Source organism: Sceloporus occidentalis, unplaced genomic scaffold (genome assembly GCF_023333645.1).
Source record: "Sceloporus occidentalis isolate IW3139 unplaced genomic scaffold, rSceOcc1.0.p SCAF_3, whole genome shotgun sequence".
NCBI classification, from domain to species: domain Eukaryota; kingdom Metazoa; phylum Chordata; class Lepidosauria; order Squamata; family Phrynosomatidae; genus Sceloporus; species Sceloporus occidentalis.
Window position 1 is genome coordinate 83,843,526 of NW_028316983.1, and position 21,991 is coordinate 83,865,516.

A 21,991-nucleotide genomic window follows, 5' to 3' on the forward strand; every position below is an offset into this window, starting at 1 on the left:
ATGTGTAAAGATGTACACACATGTACACACACCCACACACACAGAGTCAAACAGTATACAAGCAATAAAGTTATGGGACCTTTCTAATAAACACAGATACTAACAAATTAAAATACTGAAATCATTATCAAAAGCTACTAGGGCCAAAATATAGGGGTGAAAGGAAGCAAATGCTGTCATAAATAATAACACGACAAAGCAAATACAACAAAAGTAATAGTAAAGGAAAAATAATAAGATGCAAAGGATTAGATGCATTTCTGAAAATTATGCTAGAGAGGTATTGGCATAGAATTGTGTCACACGAGCCAGAAAATACAGCCAGCAACTTCAAAAACTGTTTAGATGCAGGTGCTCCTACAAAGAGATAGCAACTAACACAGAACACAGAAGCACTAAAAGAAAATCTGATCCTTCTACATCTTCTACAAAATGTATAGCATAGAACCAAAAGGTGATGATTCTGGGCAAGTCATTCCCGGCCTAAATAGAAGTTATAAGTCATGATGATATAACTCCCCCTCTGCTTCGTCTACCTAGCTATCTTTCCTTGTGGTTTCTCTTTATGGCCAGGTTTTTTGGAAGATTCTTTTTGGGAAGAATCTTGCAGACAAGAATGAAAAATGTTACCTTTTTTTCTCCTCCTCGCTGCTAGAAAGTTGTCAAAATTGGTGTAGTTCTTTTAAGACTATTCACAGTTCAGGACTTATTCTGTGTAAAAAACAACACCACACTCTTTGCAGAAAATGGCACGTTCTGTGCAGAAAACAACACTTTTGCACAGAAAACTATTATATTCTCAACTATATCTGATGCTGACAGTTATCAGTCCTGGGAGGCAATACAACCGTATGTCTTCAAAGTGCGTTGGACTGCTTTCCCATCATTCCTCAGCTTGGCTTGGAATTGCCACCCAGCACCCTGAGGTATCTACACCAGAACTCCAGGAATCTTGGAAAAGAGATGAGATTTCTTTTACAAATACTTGTAGAGAATGCTCATAATTAACAAGATGTTTCTGAATCAACTGGAAGGCAGTTTGCTTATCACTAGAGAAAAATTGAATACATTTCTTTCATTGTCTGTGCATCAAATGATAGAATTCCTATAAAACTGTCTTTTCATACTAAGAGACATAAAACCTTCCAAAATTTATGAATTGTAAAGAAAAATCCCAGTACTTTTAATTAGTTTGATTGAATGCTCCAGTGGTTTAGTATTGGATTAATACCACTGCAAGGTAATTATGGATCATTCAAACCCCTTTCTGATAGTCTACAGCAAAAAGTGAATGTAAATTTTTAAATGCAATCTCCAATATTCTGTGCACTGGCAACTATAAACCTGTCATTCTTCTGGACTTCCAAAACAAACAGGTCATATGCTAAGAGAGAAAGGACACATTCTATCTGGTAGCTCAATCTATCACTGCCTTCATCAAATGAAAACAATAGTAGCTCCTGAAAAAGCTGTTACATTCCACTTCACTGACAGGGTGGCTTCATTCTTTGATTCTGTTAAACTGTGTCCAGACATCAGTTTTTCCCATGTCAAAGTTAACAATGAAATAGATGTGAAGAGAAAGAGAGGACAATCCCAAGGAAGGAAAAAGGAACCTGTAAATGATGTAACACTGTCTGCACATGCAAAGTCCTAAAGGGATTGGGATCAGGATTTCTCAAAGTGCCCCCCCCCCCCCCAATTCAGTACCAGCCAACAATCTAAAATTCTCAGCCCTGTTAAAAGTGCCACCATGCTGTAAGGCAAGGCTGATATGTATTAATGACAGGGTCTTGTCTGTTGTGGCACCCTGACTGTTGAACTTCTTCCAGAGAAGTAAAATTGTATCATGGTTGTGGCAGAAGGAACTAGATAAAATTGCCTGAGTACTTACTGGAATCCTGAATATATATATGTGTGTGTGTGTGTGTGTGTGTGTGTGTGTGTGTGTGTGTGTATTCTGTATGGAGTTCTTCTGTTATCTATCTATCTATCTATCTATCTATCTATCTATCTATGTATCTATCTATCCTTTATTCTGCATGGAGCTCTTCTATTTAGGATGCATTTTATCCTGTTCCTTCTTCCACTCTTTCAGAATTCCTCATCACCCATTTAGGAGTATTTTTGTATTTCCAAATTTCAGAAGTTCCTGAAGGTCACTGACACCATCTACCTTTGTATAGCTGGCACCATGACCTAAGGGGTGAAGAAGGGGGTCAATATGCTGCTCTGCCTCAGGCCACAATATGTGTCAGCTTGGCCTTGCAAGCTGTTCATAGAATCATAGAATCATAGAGTTGGAAAAGACCGCAAGGGCCATCCAGTCCAACCTCCTGCCATGCAGGAAACCTAAATCAAAGCATCCCTGACAGATAGCTATCCAGCCTTTGTTTGAAGACCTCTAGAGAAGGAGACTCCACCACACTCCAAGGGAGTGTGTTCCACTGTCAAACAGCCCTTACTTTCAAGAAGTTCCTCCCAATATTGAGGGAGAATCTCTTTTCCTGTAGCTTGCATCCATTGTTCCAGGTCCTGTTCTCTGGAGCAGCAGAAAACAAGTTAGCTCCCTCCTCAATATGACATCCCTTCAAATATTTAAACAGGGCTATCATATCACCTCTTAACCTTCTCTTCTCCAGGCTAAACATTCCATACTCCCTAAGTCGTTCCTCGTAGGACCTGGTTTCCAGACCCTTCACTGTTTTAGTCGCACTTCCTGATATCCCCTATTCAAGTATTTTTATTTTAATCAAATTTTTGTTGGATATATAAGGACCTTGAATCTGTTGTACATGCTTTGGTAACCTCTCGACTAGATTTCTGCAATGCGCTCTACATGGGGCAACCCTTGTACCAAACCCGAAAGCTGCAAATGGTGCAGAATATGGCAGCTAGACTGGTCGCTGGCAGTTCCAGGTCAGACCATATAACACCTATTTTAAAAGATCTTCACTGGCTGCCTATTCGCTTCCGAGCTCAATACAAGGTGTTGGTTTTGACCTATAAAGCCCTAAATGGCTTGGGCCCAGGGTACTTGGAGGACCGCCTCTCCCCATATAATCCGCCCCGCACACTCAGAACATCCGGGACTAATTTGTTGGAGGTCCCTAGGTCAAACTTTGCACGGACCTCACAGAGGGCTTTTGCCATCTCTGCCCCTTCACTCTGGAATAAGCTCCCCGTAGAGCTTCGCTCCGCCGCCTCACTAGTTATTTTTAAGAAAAATCTGAAAACGTATTTATTTCGGTTGGCCTTCCCACCTTAGTTAAATTGTTTGTTTTCCTGCCCCTTATTTTTCCCTTTCGACCCCGGACCATTGTAAATTAATTTCTCTTACTCTTTGCCCTTGACATGTGTATTTTATTGATTTCCTGTTCCTATTCCTTGTAGTAATGTTTTTAACCTTTATATTGAATTTTTTATCCTGTATTGTAACGTTTTAAATTTTGTAAGCCACCTTGATCATATTTATGGAAAGGCGGGGTAAAAATAAAATTTATTATTATTATTATTATTATAAAATAAACATTAAAAATAAATAAAACCTAATTACATACACATCTAAACAAATAAATTTTATTAGAAATAAAATTCATAATACCATTAAACTACTGTAAGGCTGCATCAGCATTGCAGAAACAGAGTAGTTTGGCACCACTTTAACTGCCATGGCTCAGTGCTATGGAATTCTGGAAACTGTAGCTTTATAAGATATTTAGCCTTCTCTTAGAAAGAGCTATGGTGGCAAAACAAAATATAATTCCTAAAATTCCATGGCAGTTAAAGTGGTGACAAATTGGATTATTTCTGCAGTGCAAATACAGCCTCAGTGGGCTGCTATGGCTCAGTGGGGATTTGAACCCTGATCTCCAGGGTTATTGTCTGTGATCACATCACTACACCACACTGGTTCTACTCAGTTAATATGCATGATGACCAAGGTATATGCTGAAGAAATGGGTCAGTCAGCTGACTTTTCTCTTTGGCAGTGCTAAGGGTATTATTTGCTGAATAAGGACTGGAATCTCTGATAGGTAGAGAAGAATTTCCCTGGCTTAAGACATAGATTTGGAAGAACGTTCGTGTCTTGGAGTTGACCCCACTATTGACCAATCTGATCAGGATGAAGAAGTTGAGTCCTGACATTTATGTATGACACAAGAGGGACAGGGTATACCAAGAGGGGTCACGCTGTACAGCTCTCCGCAGGGCACCTAGTTCACACAACATTAAACAAACAAACAAATCAAATCAAATCAAAATGAACAATGACAAAATATGAAATCTACCAAGTATGTGCCAGGCTAAGACTTGTGTTACTGGAATCCTGTAAATGAATGCTATTGCTAAGGTATAATACTAGATTTGACCTTCCAAATCCCAGATGTTTAGCTTAAAGAGCTATAAATCAAATCAGAACTGATTAGATAAAGCACATTTGTTCCACCCTTGCCTCTGACCCCAGAACTGACAACTGACTTTGCCTTGTATGCCTGTGCCAAATTAAAAGATTTTTCTTCTCATTGAAAACCAGATCATTTCTTTTTTCAGCCAGGTTGGGGGGATGTTTAGAAAATAGGAGAGGGAAAAAAGATGTACTGTGTAATCTTATCAACCTTAGTTTTTACTAATATGACCCATGTTACCTCCCTCCCCTCCTTGCCAACATTTTCCTTTTTTCCAGATAGGCTCAATTATTTTCCTCCATATTTCTACCATCCCCATAGGAAGAGCAACAAAGTTCTGATTCCCTCCCTGTAGAGAAAAGCCACTTACTTGAGAGAAATCAAATTGAAGCGCTTTATTTCCCAGAGCACACAGCTGGGGCCATTTCACAACTCAGTTCTTAAGAGAAGGCTAATGAAAGAATTACCACTTATGTCCTGAAAGACAGAATTTACCTACCATAATTGCCAAAGACCATATCCCCGCACTGAAGACAATACAGCATATGTAGTGCTCCCATGAAGTGAGATGAATTGAACTCTCTGTTGGTAACAGACCCATAAGGAGAGTCATTAATCACCTGAACAGTCTCAGGCACATCCATTGCCAGTAATGGACTTCATACTGGAAAGAAAGCAAAAAACCTTGATTCTTAGTGCCACATGGCTAAAGGAGGGGATATTCTTTATGAATATGTTATCTCTCACTTTGGAAGTTCCTGCTGTCAGAGAAACAAACTTTGTAACTGAAAGTTGTTGATTTTTAAAAAGAAAATATACAGAACCGTATGACTCTCTTCCCTATATATATCCTTCATCTTATTGTCATAAAATTCCAAAATGTCTAATTAGGAGGAAATATTATGGAGAAAGGGGACAAAATGGGTGGCAGGGCTGCATGCAAGACCTGGGTCCTATATTGCCAACTCCGCATGTGCACAAATACACATCACACACATTTCTTCTTTGCTTTTATTGCCAGTTGGTTAGATCTAGTATTCCAGAGCAATAATAGCCTACGTCTCATTTCAAAACCTACTGTGAAGACTTAACTGAAATACAAATTATATGTAGTTATGCTTCATTCGAATATGGGAATCTCATACTTGCTATTAGGATTTTAATGACCTACTTACTGAAAATATTCTTAAAGGGAAGGGGATTGGTTGCTTTACAAGTAAAATAGGTTAGTTGTTAATTTGCTTGTTTAAACTCTTGGCAATGCCTCATTAAGCCACTTTGCTCAATAAATCATATTTTAATATAGCAAATGATTTTTGATTGTCCTGAAATCTACAATTAGTTAGGTCCATTTCATCTCGCTCACTCATCCCAAGTTCCAGAACAATTATGTGACTATTAATAAATTGCCAATGTTTGTGTTTCAGTACTGACAAATTGTTTACTTAATACTATATAAGAATTGTCACTCTTGTGGAATATACAGCCTTAGAGAACACAGCCAGTGGAAAGCTGAAGGTTAGGGAAAGTGAAAAAAAATGTTGCTGTCATGTATAAAGGAGACATTATTTCAAACAAAATAACCCAATTCCTTTGGCTTTTCACCTTAGTTTTTCGAATCCTCACTCTCATGTTTACATGAGAACTACTCACATTTGTTGGTCTAGAAGAGAGTTTAAAATACATGAATGGGTCTAAAAAGGAAGGGAAAATGCATAAATATGCCCTGTCTTATCCAGGAACATCACCACTCACACAGAGAGTGAAGCCCGGTACAAACAAGCAATTTGTGGTTTGCTGGCAGCGATTTTAGGGTTCAGGAGCGCACAGCAACCACACGGACCTGGACCCTAATACATATGGGCAGCACCATCTTGACACAGCACTGACCATATGGCGTGTGCGTCCATGACGTGTCTGGTGCAATGTGTCCAAATGCCACGGCACACAAGAAACGTCACCACAATGCCCCAGAGTTCCTTTTTGGGGCTGATTGTTGTTGTGGCCATGCGGTTGCCATGGCAATGATCTGTACCAGGCCTAAGTTTCAAGCTGTTGTCCTGAAGAGAAGCTAAGAATCTAAACCCTTTTAAGGCGATGAGGACATAGGCTAAATTGCCCATGTGTCATACATGGAATGGATCATATCAACACTGGCATTGATGAATTGTTGGCAACTCATTTCTTTCAGAGCACTAAAAACCTAATGGAATAAATCCAAAACCAAACTCAACTAATAGCAGCATCCTTTTGTCATGACAGTATTAGCATAGACATTGCTAATTATAACAAAACAGCCCAATCAGAGTGTGTGGGATCTGTGGGATATTATATTCATATCCCTCCTTTTTTTCTTCAAAGAAAAGAAGGTGGCTTTCAATGTTGTTCCTAATTTATATTTAAATAAGTAATACCTATTTTATATGTTGCTTTTGTATGCTGTTTGTATGCTGTTGTCCCTAATGTATGCATTCGTCATCCATTCTTTGACCACAGATCTGCATCACAAAATTTGAAGAAGTGTGGCAATTGAAAATAATTCTATTCTGTTCATGTATTGATTTGGGAAACCAAATTAGGGTGGTTCATATGAAAATACACACCAGATTAACCTCCCGCCCCCCATCTCTAATGGGGCTGGAACTTGAAGCATCTGGAAGCTGTGGCTCAACTGGCTCTCTACCACCTTGCCCAGCTGCTTTATTTAATTTATGCCAAATGAAGATGAGAAATATATTTTCATTTGTCATTAGCACCCATAGGTGGGGGGAAAGATTGTGGAAACCCCTATTCCTCTGGAATTAAGGAAATTCCTGTTGGTCATGGTGGTAAAACTTTCTTTTCTCTGAACAGACATAATCACTGAGTATTTTGCTTGAGAAAAATACTCTGGAAGCATTATATATTCAGAATGTACTGTGCTGCTCTTCATGTATGGAATTCAGAACATATCTAACAGCTTCAAGCAAATGATTTGGAATTCCACTCATTAAACATCATGTTTACAGGGTGATAAAACTCGACTTGCAAGCTCTGTGGGAAAGGTTCACAGAACTTTCTGCAGAACATTTTGGACAAGTGTTAATGCCAATGCTTTTAAAGCCTCTAAGGCCTTATAAGACAATCTAATATGCTTAAAGTTCATGAATTCAGTCTTTCTTAGTCACTGCATTGCAGCTGAAATACAAAGTGTTGTTTGCATACTAGAGGGGATGGCGATTGATGTTGAGTGATTGACAAGGTAGCAGTGTGAAATATTTATTGCATATTTATTTATAATGCTGTATTTTGGAAATTTTATTTGGTGTTTTATATCTTGCAAAACTTCAATCAATACATTTTGCCAATAACCTGACAAATGGTTATGCAGGCTTGCAACTCTATTAAAGATTCATAGGGTACAAATGTATTTATGGGGGAGTGATCAAACTGTTTTATTTTATTATTGCGTGCATTTTTAAGCATCAGAAAACATCTGCCAGGCTTAAAATTTTCTCACCCACTATTGGATAGTGATACAGAGTATATTCATTTATACTAAAGGATAGAAAAATGCAAAAGAAGAGACTGTCCAAAGGTGGCAGAAAACGAAGATAAATCTGAATGCCACAATGAGTAGGGAATGTGAGCATGTCAAGAAGTGGGTTGGAAGAGGGAGGGGAAGAAAAGATTAAGGGAAGTGGAGCCTATCAAGAAAGCCATGAAGTTTAAAACAATAAGAAAATGAGAAAGGGGAAAGTGCAAAATTTCTGCTGTGTTAGGCAAAACCAAAAATAGAGTAAGTAATGGTGTCTGAATAGTAAGTTGCACTATAGCTTGGCTCTCCTGTTCTCTTCTCACAGCCTGTTGCCTGAACAAGATCTTTTCATAATAGGAAATGGAAACCCTGAAAAATGAAGAATGGAATGGGATGCTAATATGCTGATTCTAAATGAGTTAGGGAAACATTTGAAAAGCTGCTCATAATGGAGAAGAAAGAATGAACAAAAAGTTTCCATTTAAAAATGAGATGAAAGAGATAATACAAAGAAATGCATGCCATTAACTGTTCCTGAAAGCATCAGTGTATTTCGGACATGGTTTCATCCATCATCTAATTCATGACATTTACAAATGTATTGTACTTAAGATGCCCCCTTACATGTGTTCAGAGGTATGATCCAACCGTCTCAGCTTTGAAAGTCTGAAGCAAAGAACTTTCTGCTTGACAGATATACATTCAGTCCCACTATGTATGCTTCTATCATACATATACATTTATAAGTATATATTTGTTGCATACATTCTAATTTCCCAATACACTTGTTCATGGTGCATGTCCATTTTAAAAATAGGTAACATTTATAATGGCTACAAGACATGTGCCAAGTCAGCAAAACTCTGTGTCTCTTTTCTAAAATTTCTGAAATTGCTTTCAAGAAGGAAGGAGTAGAAGATAGAAAGGAAAAATTATTTTGCAGATGGAATGGTACAAGGAGGCAGAATGTAAAATAAAATACACAAATATATCACTGTAGCTGAAATGGTCACAGTGTTTATTGGTAAAAGCCTTAGCACAGTATAGGGCATAGATGTAAGCAATTATGGATCATCCGGATGACCTCACCACAGTCTGCTTGGTGAGGGAAACCACTGGGTAGAAGAACATGGGGTTCAACATGGATGTAGGCCACTGCACAGCTCACTCCAACATGCACAGGAAGTGGCATGTAGCCCACAGCCACCACTTTTCCCATCCCCATCTCAAGGGAATCTCTAAAGTGAGTGAAATGGGCACACATACTTTATTTCTCTCCAAGCCGATCAGTGATCACCAACCATACTCACCATACTCTAGTTTGCTAGAGAGCAAACTAGGATAAAAGCAAGGAAGTACCAGCCACAATGCCATGCAACCAACCATGCCAAGCTGGATCAAGAATACGGGACAGTCAGAGCTAATTGAGTATTGGCTGCAAAGTGGTAACCTCTTTCTATGCTTAAAAGGTTGACCTTGTGAACCTGCTTTCCTGATTCCTTGGCTGGGCCAAACTGGACTGTGATTGGCTAACTGAGAAGGCATCAGCCCAGGAGCTCATGTTGACTACAGAGGTCCTAGGGAAGTCTCTTTGTTGCCAGGAAGAAGATGACAGACTTCTCATGCCCCATTTCCCTTCTATGAGTTGCAGTCAGCATCCTAGATAAGACTCGGAACCACACTGTGGATGCTAGTTAAGACACAGGAAACTGTGAGAGCCAGTGTGGTGTTGTGGTTTGAGTGTTGGACTATGACTCTGGAGACCAGAGTTGAATTCACAGCACAGCCATGAAACTCACTGGGTGACCTTGGGCAAGTCACAGTCTCTAAGCCCCACGTCAAGAAAGCCCCATGATAGGTTCACATTTGGCTCACCATGAGTCAGAAACAACTCGAAAGCACATAACAACAACAACAATAGTGGACTACTGTATATGTTCCAGCAGTAATTGTTCTCCTCTCAGTGTAAACCATGGAGTATCATGTTTCTTGGTCATTCTGTATATAACAAACCATGTGGACAATCAACATAGCCAGCTTTTAGAAAGGTAACTCACTCCTAAGGCTTTCCTGCATGTTATGAATGACACCAATATTAGTCACTACATAATAGCTTTCTACATATAAGAGGGTTGTTTTTAATAGAAAGTAATGAATTGTAGAAAGAAGACTTACCAATAAGTTACAATTAATTACATATGCATACTAATTGCATCCATTTAGTCTGGGCACACAATTAGGCAACTAATTATAGTGCATCTGCAACTGCATACACAAATGAATACACTTGCCTCCAGGTCCACCCAATTGTTTCTGCCTTTTGATTTAGATGCACCTGAGTTTCTTTGCTATTACGCTCCACCTGTTGGAAATTTTAGAGCCCCTGCAATTGCATGCCTAATTAACTACATAATTGTCATCATTTTGTGGAAAGATTTTTTTTCCTTTGGAAATTTAGCTTCCACAAACCTTTGTTTGCAATAAAAGAAGAAAGGGAATAATTTGATTTGGAAAGCTATTGGCATTTTCTTTAAAACTTTTTCCTGAGCAAATTCCTCTGTATGCTTAGGCCCACATGTCCAATAAACATTATCCCCAGTCAGCATTGAAGGCAAGCAATATCTACAGTTATAGTTTTATCTTTTAAAATATTTTGGATTGGCATTCTTTGATCATAGTTGAATAACCATGGTTTTTTTAAAAAAAGTTTGTCATTATTCTAAAAATTCCGTTTTCAGATATGAATGCAGCATATTCTACATTCATAAAAATAGTTATATGTGTCAGAAATTACAAGGGGTACATTCACACTACATAATCATTGTGCTTTGATTCCATTTTAGCTGCCATTATCCTGCCCTGTGTACAGTTTAGGGAAGAGAGTATGGAGTGTTTTGTGAATCTACTACTAGCAGGATTCCACAGGAAAATACCATGACAGTTAAAGTGGAATAATAATGGCACTGTGGTATATTGTAAATAGGCCCCAGAAAATAAATTTTATAATCCCTGTTGACTCAAGCTACTTTGGATAAAATAAACAATAGACTAACGGTAGCAGGAGTGTGGAAATGTAGATCGCAGGTGGGGAAAGTATGGCCCAATCTATGTCCATGATTTAAAACCACTGACACATTCAGCAACTTGTTCTTTACATCAAGCTCCCCCCCCCCCCCCTCTCATATCTTGGGTGTGTGTTTGTGTGCCTTTAAGTCTCCTGTTGACTTATGGTTGGTGACCCCATTAATTTCATAGAATTTTCTTAGACAAGGAATACTCAGAGGTGGTTTCATCACTTCCTTCCTCTGAAATATAGCCTACAGGATCTGGTATGCATTGGCAGTCTCCAATCCATGGACTAACTAGAGCTTACCCTGCTTAACTTCCAAGATCAGATGGGATCTGGTGCTTTTAGTGTATTTAGGCCTGTCTAAATTACCTTTACTTGCAGGTAATTCTCTAATGCAGTTTCTATACTAAAGGCAACAAAGAGCTATCACAGAATAATAAACTGTGGAATAGGTGGCCTTTTCTTGTTCTGGAAACAGCTATCAATGAAGACAGAAGCTTATGTAAGATTTTCTCAAAAGTACCATGGGAAATTCTTCAACTCAGTTCTGTTAGACATCAGATCTTGAAAGGCTCCAGTTGATCTATGTGACAATAGCACACACTGTCAAGTGTATGCCTTATGGAAGAGACAGCAGATTGCATTGTGTATGTATACATGTCCGTGTGTTCTAACTTAGTTGGGCTCCGTCACGAAGGATGCTTTAAGCAGACATACCCACATTTGCAATGTGAATTGGTTGTGACAGAATAGCAACAGTTGTGCCCTCAGTGTCATTTGGTATATGTGTTCTGCCTTCCATCTGGGTAGTTAGCATCCAAACCAAAAAGGATCAAATGAATTTTTCCTGTATAAAAGATCTCCCAGCAGGGTCTAACTCAGGTGATAAATTGTTTAATACAACAGATGAAGAACATGGACAGAAAATAAACTGGCAATAATCCCAAATGAGAGAGATAAAAAGGAAGGAGGACCCAGACATGGGCATTTGGAAAAGTTGGTATAACCAGCCAAATGTTAGGTCACCCTTAGCACACTTAATTTCATCAGATTTCAGAAGCTAAGGAGGGTTGGGCCTGATTATTACTTGGATGGGAGACCACCATTGACCTTCAAATAGGACTAGAAAATAATCCTACCTGAAATCCTAGAGAGTCAGAGTTGGACTGGGATAGACCTGACTTGGTATAAAGCAGTTTCCTATGTTCCTAAGTGGAATAAATACCATCAGAGCCATTTAAAAACCTTCAAAACAGATTAGATATTGCAGTTACTAAATTCCACAGACAAGTACAGTGGTACCCCGGGTTACGAAATTAATCCGTTCCGCGGAGCCCTTCGTAACCCGAAAGATTTCGCAACCCGAAAAAGCCATAGGCGCTAGCGCTAAAAGCCGCGATTTCGTGTGAAATAGCGCCGAAAAGCACCAAAAATTTTTTTCACAAGCCGAAAAAAAAAACGTAACCCGGAACAGTTTTTTCCTATGGGATTTTTTCGTATCCCGGGAATTTCGTAAGGCGGTGCTTTCGTATCCCGGGGTACCACTGTATACAAATCTAAGCCTGTGGCATAGTCAGAAAGACATAATTCATATATCTGAATTATTCTAAATGGCTTATTGGGAAAGTGTTCTCAGGGTCCTCCTCAGCTATCAAGACTATATAAAGATACTCTTGATTTTTTTTTCAAGAGGGAGAGAGTAAATTAAGGAAGGGCCACTTATAATGCCAAAACATATTATTTTCATTAGAGAGACACCAAACTAACTGCACAGTACATTTCCATAAAGCCCATTTTGCAAGGCTTAAGTGGAAAAGATGTGCAAAATTGTTTCATGTGATGATAATCCTTTAATCCCCCTATCTGCTGATGCAGAGAAAAAGATGTTTCTTCAACTTGTACCACACACTACAGCAAAATCAACAATTAACTATACACCCCCATAGTACTAGCTACCAAACTACAATATGACCAAAAAACAAAACAAAACAAAACAAAAATGCTATAGATTCTGCCACATCAGATGCCAAATCTGTATCCATACTACAGAAGTTCAAGAAAACATCCACAGGTCCTATTTGCTACTTCAGCTTCTTGGGGAAAGATTGCCTGGATTTTTTTTAATGCTGCACCTTCAGTGCACAAGTGCTCTTTGGGTCAGGAAATACATAAAAATAAATAAATAAATGCAACATAAATTATGATAAAACATTAAAAATGTTGCAGATGAAACTCACTGAATAAGTTTCAGTAAATTGTATGAGAGACAGCTCCACGTTAGCCTAAAGGGTTGTGGAACTTTGGGGAATAGAACAATCTTCACCTTCAAATGATAGATATGTGCATTCATGTGTTGGCAGTTTTTGCGGTGGATGGAAAGGAGAAATGTGTAGAATTTAGTTATATATATTTTGTAACAAAAATATACTGTATACCTTTTAGTTATACAAAATTAGGCTTAATTGAAGTAGGGAACAAATAGCACAAATAGGTTAGGAAATGGTATTTGAAGGAAATAACAGCATGTGCATAGAAACTGATTATAAGGAGTTTATGACTGCCTTGTTGAAACAGGGAGTCATATTGGCCAACACTCTGGGCAGAGCTCAAAGTACTGTCATTCAAAGCCCTAGATGACTTGGATCCAGACTTTCGGAAAAATCATCGGCCCTGTGTAGGCCGGTCATTAAGGCTGGCCTGGGGGCAGAGTGGGGACATCACATCCACATGTCATATGCCCCGGCTCTGCCCCCAGGGTGCCATGATGCAATGCACCACTCCACATGGTGCATGGCATTACAGCACTCCTCTGGCTCTGCACCTACATGACACAGTGCCAAAGGAGCACCTTCAAGCCACGGTGCTGCAGCTATAGCGCCTTTTCCAGAGCACAAAAAGGAGCCACTTTTTGCAGCTCCTTTTTGTGCCCTGGAAAGGTTGGATCGGGGCCACAGCGTGCAGTTGCTGTGGCCCCAGTCCGGCGCACCTAAAGACGGCTGCAGGCATCCCCTCAGGCATGGTCTGCACAGCCCCGTCATTTCCATTATAAGCCTGCCTCAGTTTTAAGATCTGCGAGGACATGATTTCTCTGGGCCCTACCACCACCATAACCATGTGTTGTTAAGGCAGTGGAGACAGCCTTTTCCGTGGTCTCCCTTCCACAGGCAGTTTAGATGTCAGATGTCTTTCCACGAGCAGTCAAAGACCTTTTATTTAGGTAGGACTTTGGTTTTTCATTTGTTGCAGCAGGCAGAGCCCTGGTGGCGCAGTGGTTAAATGCCTGTACTGCAGCCATTCACTCAAAACCACAAGGTTGCGAGTTCAAGACCAGCAAAAAGGGCCCAAGCTCGACTCAGGCTTGCATCCTTCTGAGGTCGCTAAAATGAGTACCCAAACTGTTGGGGGCAAATTAGCTTACTTGCTAATTAGCTTACTTGCTGTTCACCGCTATGATCTTTGGAATAGCGGTATATATAAAAAAACAAATTATTATTATTAATTATTATTATTATTAATGGGGTGTTGTGTCCATAGATTTTTATGTTTTAGATGTATTTTATAAACTCTTTTTAACTTGTGGTTTTTTAAAAAGAAGAACTGAGATTTAATTGTTGTTGTTTTTTAATTGCATTAATGGTTTTTGAGTTATACTTTGTTTTAATTGATTGTAGGCTTCCTTGAATCCTGTGCTGGAAGAAAGGCAAGATATAAATTAAACAATAAAATGAAATATATATATTTTCAGTGGTAGTAAATCTTGCAAACTGTGCAAAATCCTGTTAGTTAGTCCCAGGTAGAGTAGATCCACCAAATCAATCGTGGAGAACATATTGGTAAATCCCAATGATTCAATGGGTCTACTCTGGTTGGGGACTAACCATAGGATTTAGGCCTTAGTTCTCATCTTTACATTTTATTCCTCACAAAATCAGAAGAAAAACTTCCACCTTAGGGACATCAGATCACAGTATGCTAGACAGAATCAAAGCTGAAAGCGGGTAAATCTCTGGCAAGAGGAAGAGTGAGATGCTTTAAGACTTTATCACACCAGGTTCGTAAAGCAACACAATAACAATAGTCTAGGAAATGCAAGCATACTCAGTTGGGGACATCCATTATTGCACAGTTCTTCCAAATTGCCATAGTCCTGCAGCTGTCCCAGCCTCTGCTTTCCTCGCACTGGCCTACATAGCCCTAACTCCCTGCCTTAACCCATTCCCAGCATGCCTTTTGGTCTGTATTTATTTTAATTTATTTTAATTTAGTGCAATAGCACAAGCATAGCAATAAAAAAAAGAACATAAATAAAAAAAGATTTTTTAAAAAGAAAAGAAAAATGGCCTGCTTGAGAGGGCAAGGGAGAAGGGGTGAGGAGCATAATTGTGCCATTTCGCACCACATGACTGCCTGCATATCAGAATTACTTCAGGAGGACCTTGTTATACCTGCATCAACAGGGCAAAAGCAGTGTGATTAGGAGGCATTAACAGGTTTGCCTGTCAATGAGTAGGAGTGTTGCAGCAACGGATGAACTATAGACCAGCTACTGGACAGACGCGGCATCATGTAATAAGGTATAGCCGCAGCTGCTGTTATCCTGCTCTAATTCCAGTTTCAAGTTTTATGTGATAAAATCCATAGACATCAGATTTTGCATGTCAATAAATGACAATAAAGTCTTGTTTAATTTGTTATTGTAGTTTTGTTGCATTTTTCCCTACCTGGGAGAAGTGGAAATGCACTTTGTTTCACAGATCGTATGTTTTTATTTTAACTGTCAAAAAGGCACGTTGCTGTTTGGAATGAAGCATATGGGGTTTTTTTCTGTTTTTTTTTTTTATCTCAAGAACTGCTGAAATGAAAAGCCTCAAATTGTGCATGTCTAGTTCTTTCTCATCTCTGTGAGAATGATGAGATGGTGTTTAACCATAGCATAACCTATGGGCTTTGTACTAAGAGAGAGAAAAAACTCCAGGTACCTCACAGTTAATTGAGGGGTAATTTAAAATGCTCACTCCTCTAAAAGTAAAATAAAATAATCAGGTCTTACTTGAATTTCTTTGTGAGGTAGGATGGGAAAGGTTTATGATGAGAGACCAGTTCCAAGGCTGATTTAACATTTGTCATCAGACAGAATACATTCAAATATACACTGAAACTAGTAAATTATTCCTTATTTTCTATTCCCAAATCTCTTGTCTGTAAGAAAACTATTTATGTTGGCCATCAGGCTGGTAAACAAAATAGCAGTGAACAGACCATGATTCCTTACATTGAATTTCCCAAAGTACCTTCCATATGGGAAGTCATTAGTTTTGGCCTTTGGGTGGGATGGATTTATCAAAAGAGACACTTTATTACAAGCTTTTGTTTTCCTACTGGGCTTGAAAATACAACTGCACCAACAAGAAAGCTTTTCCAACTAGCTACAGTACTACAGTACTCTCAATTACAAGCAAGATACTGCAATGAACATGCAACCGCTGTTGTCTACCATGGTGAATGACAATATGGTCTATAAAGAAAATAAATCTTCCATGCGCAGGGCAATAATGTTTTCTGACCAGAAAAGACTTGCTCTGGATTTGTGCAAGTATACTTTCTTGATTTTTTTTAATGTCCTGTAATGGTCTTTGAGTTACCCTATGGGGAGATTTGAATGGAATCAAAAAAGGCGATGAAAAAAACATGGATCATAAAAAGATATATTATTTTTCTCTTTCTAGGCTTCTCACACATAACCTGTGCAATAACAGCCCTTCCAAGCACTTCCACAGAGTTCATCCAATAATCAGGAAAAGAAAATCTGTAAATCTGTCTTGAGCACAATCTGGTCTACTCAGCATTTGCCACTTTATTTTCTCATTGTATTTATTTTATAGCCAAATATGTCTGCTGGGATGGCAAGCCTCTTGGGAACTTCAGACTCATTTTCATATTAATATTCAATGAGTAATTTAGGGTGAAACAAAAAATCTGCACTTGTTGGGATATGGCTTCTTTCAAAGTCATAGCATTGTATTGCCATTGGATCAACTGAACCCAGAAAGTAGTTCTTCAAATCTACTTTTGGTATTCCACTGTTCTATCCTGCCTTCTGCAGTGCAAAAGTTCAACTTATTCTGTGGAAAAATTCTTAAATCCATGACTAATGCACAAGAGTTGGCACACAGAAAAAACATACAAAAGTGGAAACAGGTGTTATCGTGGGTGGAGGACACAAGGAGAGTTAATAGATAATGTTGTCAAGTCCTTTTTAAAGGCTGTACTTTAATGACCATGGACAATTCACAGTCTCTCAGCCTCAGAAGAAGAAACTTGCCAAGAAAATCCTGTGATAGGTTCACTTTAGGGTCAGCATAAGTCAGAAACAGCTTGAAGGCACACATAACACTCAAACACTTTTTTTTAACTAGCCAAGGACATATCCAAGCTGTGGAATGACTTGCCAGAGGAGATCCGTCTTATTACCACCTTAGCTGCCTTTAAGAAGGCACTTAATATGGATCTCTTCCGGCAGGCCTATCCACCCAATCTGTTATAAGAGAGTTAGAAATACCCCACCTCTATTTGTAATGAGATGTATTTTAAATGATGATTTAGTCAGTACATTGTTTTGGTAATGGTATATTGTTTTATTGAGTGTATTATATATGAAATTGTAGTTTTAATCTTGTAATTGTTGTTTTTATTGTTGTAATCCTGCCTCGATCTGCAGGGAGAGGTGGTGGGAAATATAAATTATTATTATTATTATTATTATTATTATTATTATTATTATATAGTGTGCCCCAGTGTGCCCCATCTTTACAAACCTGGAGGTAACACCTGGATCATTCTCTTTGGCTACAATAATGTACTTCTCAAGTACAAAATTCTACAGCAGAAATATCTAACAACATCCATACATTGTTAGATCACAATTCCCATCAGTGAGGGATTGCACCCCATCAGCTGGAAAACCAGATATTCCCCAGCTCAATAGAAAGAAGTTGTACGTCTACAATGCACTGGGTACACCCTGTTCAGGTTTATCACACCAGCCATTTGACTACATATGGACTATTCTTTTATCTAAAGATCAATTCCAGTTCTAATCCTCACAGAAAAGCTCACTGCAGTGCTGTAGTGAGGTAGAGCTACCACTGGGAGAGAGAGCTGGGGAGGCGAATGGGAACCAGATGGGAGAACGGGCAGAAGGAGCCCGGGAGCAGGAATCAGAGGAGGTTGCAGGGGCGGGGTCCAGGAATATAAAAGAGGAGGGGCAGAGTTGCGTGGGGAGAGGGGAAGGACGCAGAAGAGGTGGTCAGGAAGCAGCGGACACACGAGGGAGAAAGCAGGTGGTACGTAGCCCAAACCGAGCCGGCACCCCGTTGTCCCTGCAGTGAAGGGCTGGGGTACGACGGCGAGGCCCACACGAGGAAGTGCGTTTGAGGAATCCCCAAGAGGAAGGTGACTTCGCTTACTCCAACTCGGAGGAGTGGGGCTCGAGAGTGGAGAGGGACCTGAAGGACGAGTGGTGGGACCCAAAGGGCAAGCAGTGGGAAGTAGGTCCCATTCCCCAGGACCAAGAAAAGTCAGACCTGGAGCCCTTGGAGAAATACACCGGAGGACGACGAACGTGCCACGCCTCACCTGATGAGAACCCCAGCAGGGCGGAAGAGACGGGCCAGAAGCTAGGGGAACTGTGAAGGAGGTGGGCCTGAGAGCCTGAAGGTTTGGACACTGTTTTGGGCTTTGTGGGGAAAGAGTTGGGAAGTCACCATTAAAGTTTACTGTTTCACTGCACTGCGAGTGTAAATGTGTTTCCCACGTGGAGGAGAGGTTGGCGAGGGAAGGGACGTTTCCGCTCAAGCATGCAGCCAGCTGCACCGGCCCTGCCCACAAGTGCACACACAAAACTATCATATTAAGGCAAAAGTTAACAAATCCATCCTCCTGGCATTGTTTTCTTTGTAGATGAACCTGCTCCTACTTTTTGTATGGAAATGAATCCAGATATGCAAACTTACATTTCCAGTTCAAAGTGGTAAAGTCTAGCTATAGGTTTACCTGCTAGGCCAGAGGCTGCTACCACACTGCTGAATTAATGCAGTTTGACTGTCATGGCTCCTTCCTAGGGAATCCTGGGATTTGTAGTTTGTTGTGACACCAGAACTCTCCCCTTACATTCAAACTAATGAAAGCATCCATCCAAAGCTTGCTCACTATTTTTGATATTTCAATGGAACTAATCAAGGAAGTCCCCTACTGCACGTTTTGGATTTTCTTTTCTTAATGTGTCATGCAGCTGTCACTGTGATGCTTCAGGCAACTACTGCAACTTTAGTGGTGCTCTTGATCAACAGATCCATGGCTGCATGGCTGAGAGAGTAGAATACTGATGGTGCCAGAGGTAAAGCCCTAGATACCCTGGTTTGAGATCTCCCATCAGTGCCTTACAGAGTTCCTGTCCAAAGTACTTCCTCTTGTTGTTACTTTTGTCAACACTACCAGGAGCTGTACATTAGAGGAACATGAACCAATGGATTTAAGTGATCAGAAAATCTGATTATACCTAAAATTAGGTTGAAATTTTTTAGGGGTAAGATTTCTTTAATGGTGGAATGTATTCCTCCAGAATGTGTCATGCTCTAATTCTTGAGAGGCCTTTAAACAGAGATTGGATGGCTATCTTGTAAAATTCTTTAGTTGTGTATCCCTGCTTGGCAGGGTACTGAATTAGATGGACTTTCCAGCTCTACAAGTCTAATAATGCCTTCAGTGCCAACCACTTTTGGAAAAGCATATGTAAACATGTTTGTATTGTACAGAGACAGGCTTCCTTTCTGTGTTCTTCCTGCCATGTGCAATGAGATTCTGTTTAAGGTTCAGCTCACATATTTGTTCCTGTAGCAGACACCCTTGCTTAGTCAGGCAGATCAGCTACTACTTATAGGAGAATGTGTTGCTTTAAAGAGATAGTCACAGTTCATGAGGAGCAGCAGTGTGGTCCGTAAGCCTTTTTCCGGGAGCAATCGAAAGGTACTCCCTAAAGCTTCTCCAGCCCTCCAGTAACCAACTGTTCAGAGTTCCTCCCCTCCTTAGAATTCCACATAGAATTCCTCATAATCCTCTCCATGTGTTCCTTCCTTAGCAATTATACTACCTCTGCACAGTTCTATAATGGAAAATGTTAGAAAGGACTAGAAGCCTACCAACGCACACTGAAAATTTTTTTTTAAAAATCAGTGGTAAAAGTATACTGTTATAGCCTTGTGCATAACAGTAAAATCTGTGGAAACAAATGGAAACAGATCTAGCTATTTCCTTGCAACTTTCTAAGTTTCCAAGCATCTACATTTCTTGGTTAAAATATTCTTTGAATTTTATCGAAGGCTTAATGGAAATTCTTTCAATCCATTTGAATCAGTCTACTCAAGCCTAGAAATCATTCCAGTAAAAGATGCTTTCCTTGCTCCAAATATTTCAAAGTGTCTGGTTACTGCTGAGTGAAGTGTATATATTTACTCAAGAACAACTTGACCAATCTAGAAAGGAATACAGTAGAAGTAACTGTTTCAAGCTGGATACAGTGCCACCTATAAGTTACTGGAAATACCACAATTAAGTTCTGCATCATACCATTCTCAGAAAGCCAATCTAGACTACCTTGTGTGTGTTGTTTGCCTTCAAATAATTTCCAATTTATGGCATCCCTAAGGTAAATCTATTGGCAAGTTATTCAGATGGGATGTGCCACTGCCATCTCCGTGTGACTTGCCCAAGTCAAATGCTAAGTACAGTACCACCCAGACTGTGAATATAAGCAGTGCCGGAACACACTCACACAGTTTTTAGATTTGCCTAGATACGGATCGGGGAAATGTGTTTTTAAAAATGCAGGCAGGGATTTTGTATACATCTTTAAAAATAAGTAATTCTCTTCTGTGCTACAATTTAAAGTATGGACACTACTTGGCTGGAGTATGTTTTTATACATCCATGTTCATGCACAGAAACATGTGCTGTACAAACACTTTCATGTCATTGTCTGGAATTCAAAGAGTTCTTTATGTATCCAGAGGTATTTCAAAGGATCCATAAATTCCTTGTCTATTTTTTTTCTTCCCAAAGCATACTTACAAACTGAGAAAATAATCATTTTAAAGTCCATTTTATTCTTTTTTTCAGTGCTTCATTTTCATGCAGTTGATATTTAATTACATGAAAAAAATTCAGTTCACAGCTCTCTCTGTGTGTTCGTGTGTGTGTGTGTGAGAGAGAGAGAGAGAGAGAGACAGAGAGACAGAGAGACAGAGACAGAGAGACAGAGAATGAGTGGGCACACTGTCTCTATTTGGTCAGTGGCCCACACATCAGATCAGTGGCCCACACATAGGGTTGGAAGGGTTACAATTTGGGATCCCAAGGCTGCAATTTTCCCACCTCTGCACTACAAAGCATTCCCAAGAACAGAACAGTAAGGAGAGAATATAGCAATGCAAAACATGACAATTCCTGGCATTCTTGGATGAGATAGGAAAGTCCACTACCTTAAACATTGGAGCCCTATTGCCAATCTGTGTAGACAAGACTGAAACAGAGGGATTAACAGACTCAGTATAAGGCAGCTTCCTATGTTTTGGAGACACTTAAGGATTGCCTATGGTCATAAAAATCATCACTACTGATTAACATCCACAAGAAGCATTGGGAGATCAAGACAAGGGCATAGCTTTGAAAGCAATACTCCAATATGTAACTGTTCATCTTTGTATTTTCATTGGGGGTGGTGGGAGAATGGAATTGATTTCCCTGCTGCCACCTCTTTGATCAATTGATTCCACAAAATCTTCAGCTTAGCAGTATAAAGTGTATCCAATTACGAAAGCATCACAGCTCTGTTGTCTGGAGGTGGGGGGGGGGGGGCTACGATTTCCTATCACACATAGCAAATCAAAATGTAAATCTACATGTAAACCAGCAGTCGAGGAACTCTGGCTTGTCAGTTTG

General features: G+C 39.6%; 1 protein-coding gene across 8 annotated transcripts in view; it reads right to left on the reverse strand.

The window, feature by feature from the left end:
- DAB1 (DAB adaptor protein 1) overlaps positions 1-21,991 on the reverse strand; it is an 831,182-nt gene that overhangs the window by 535,475 nt on the left and 273,716 nt on the right. The gene's annotated exons all lie outside the window — the stretch shown is intronic.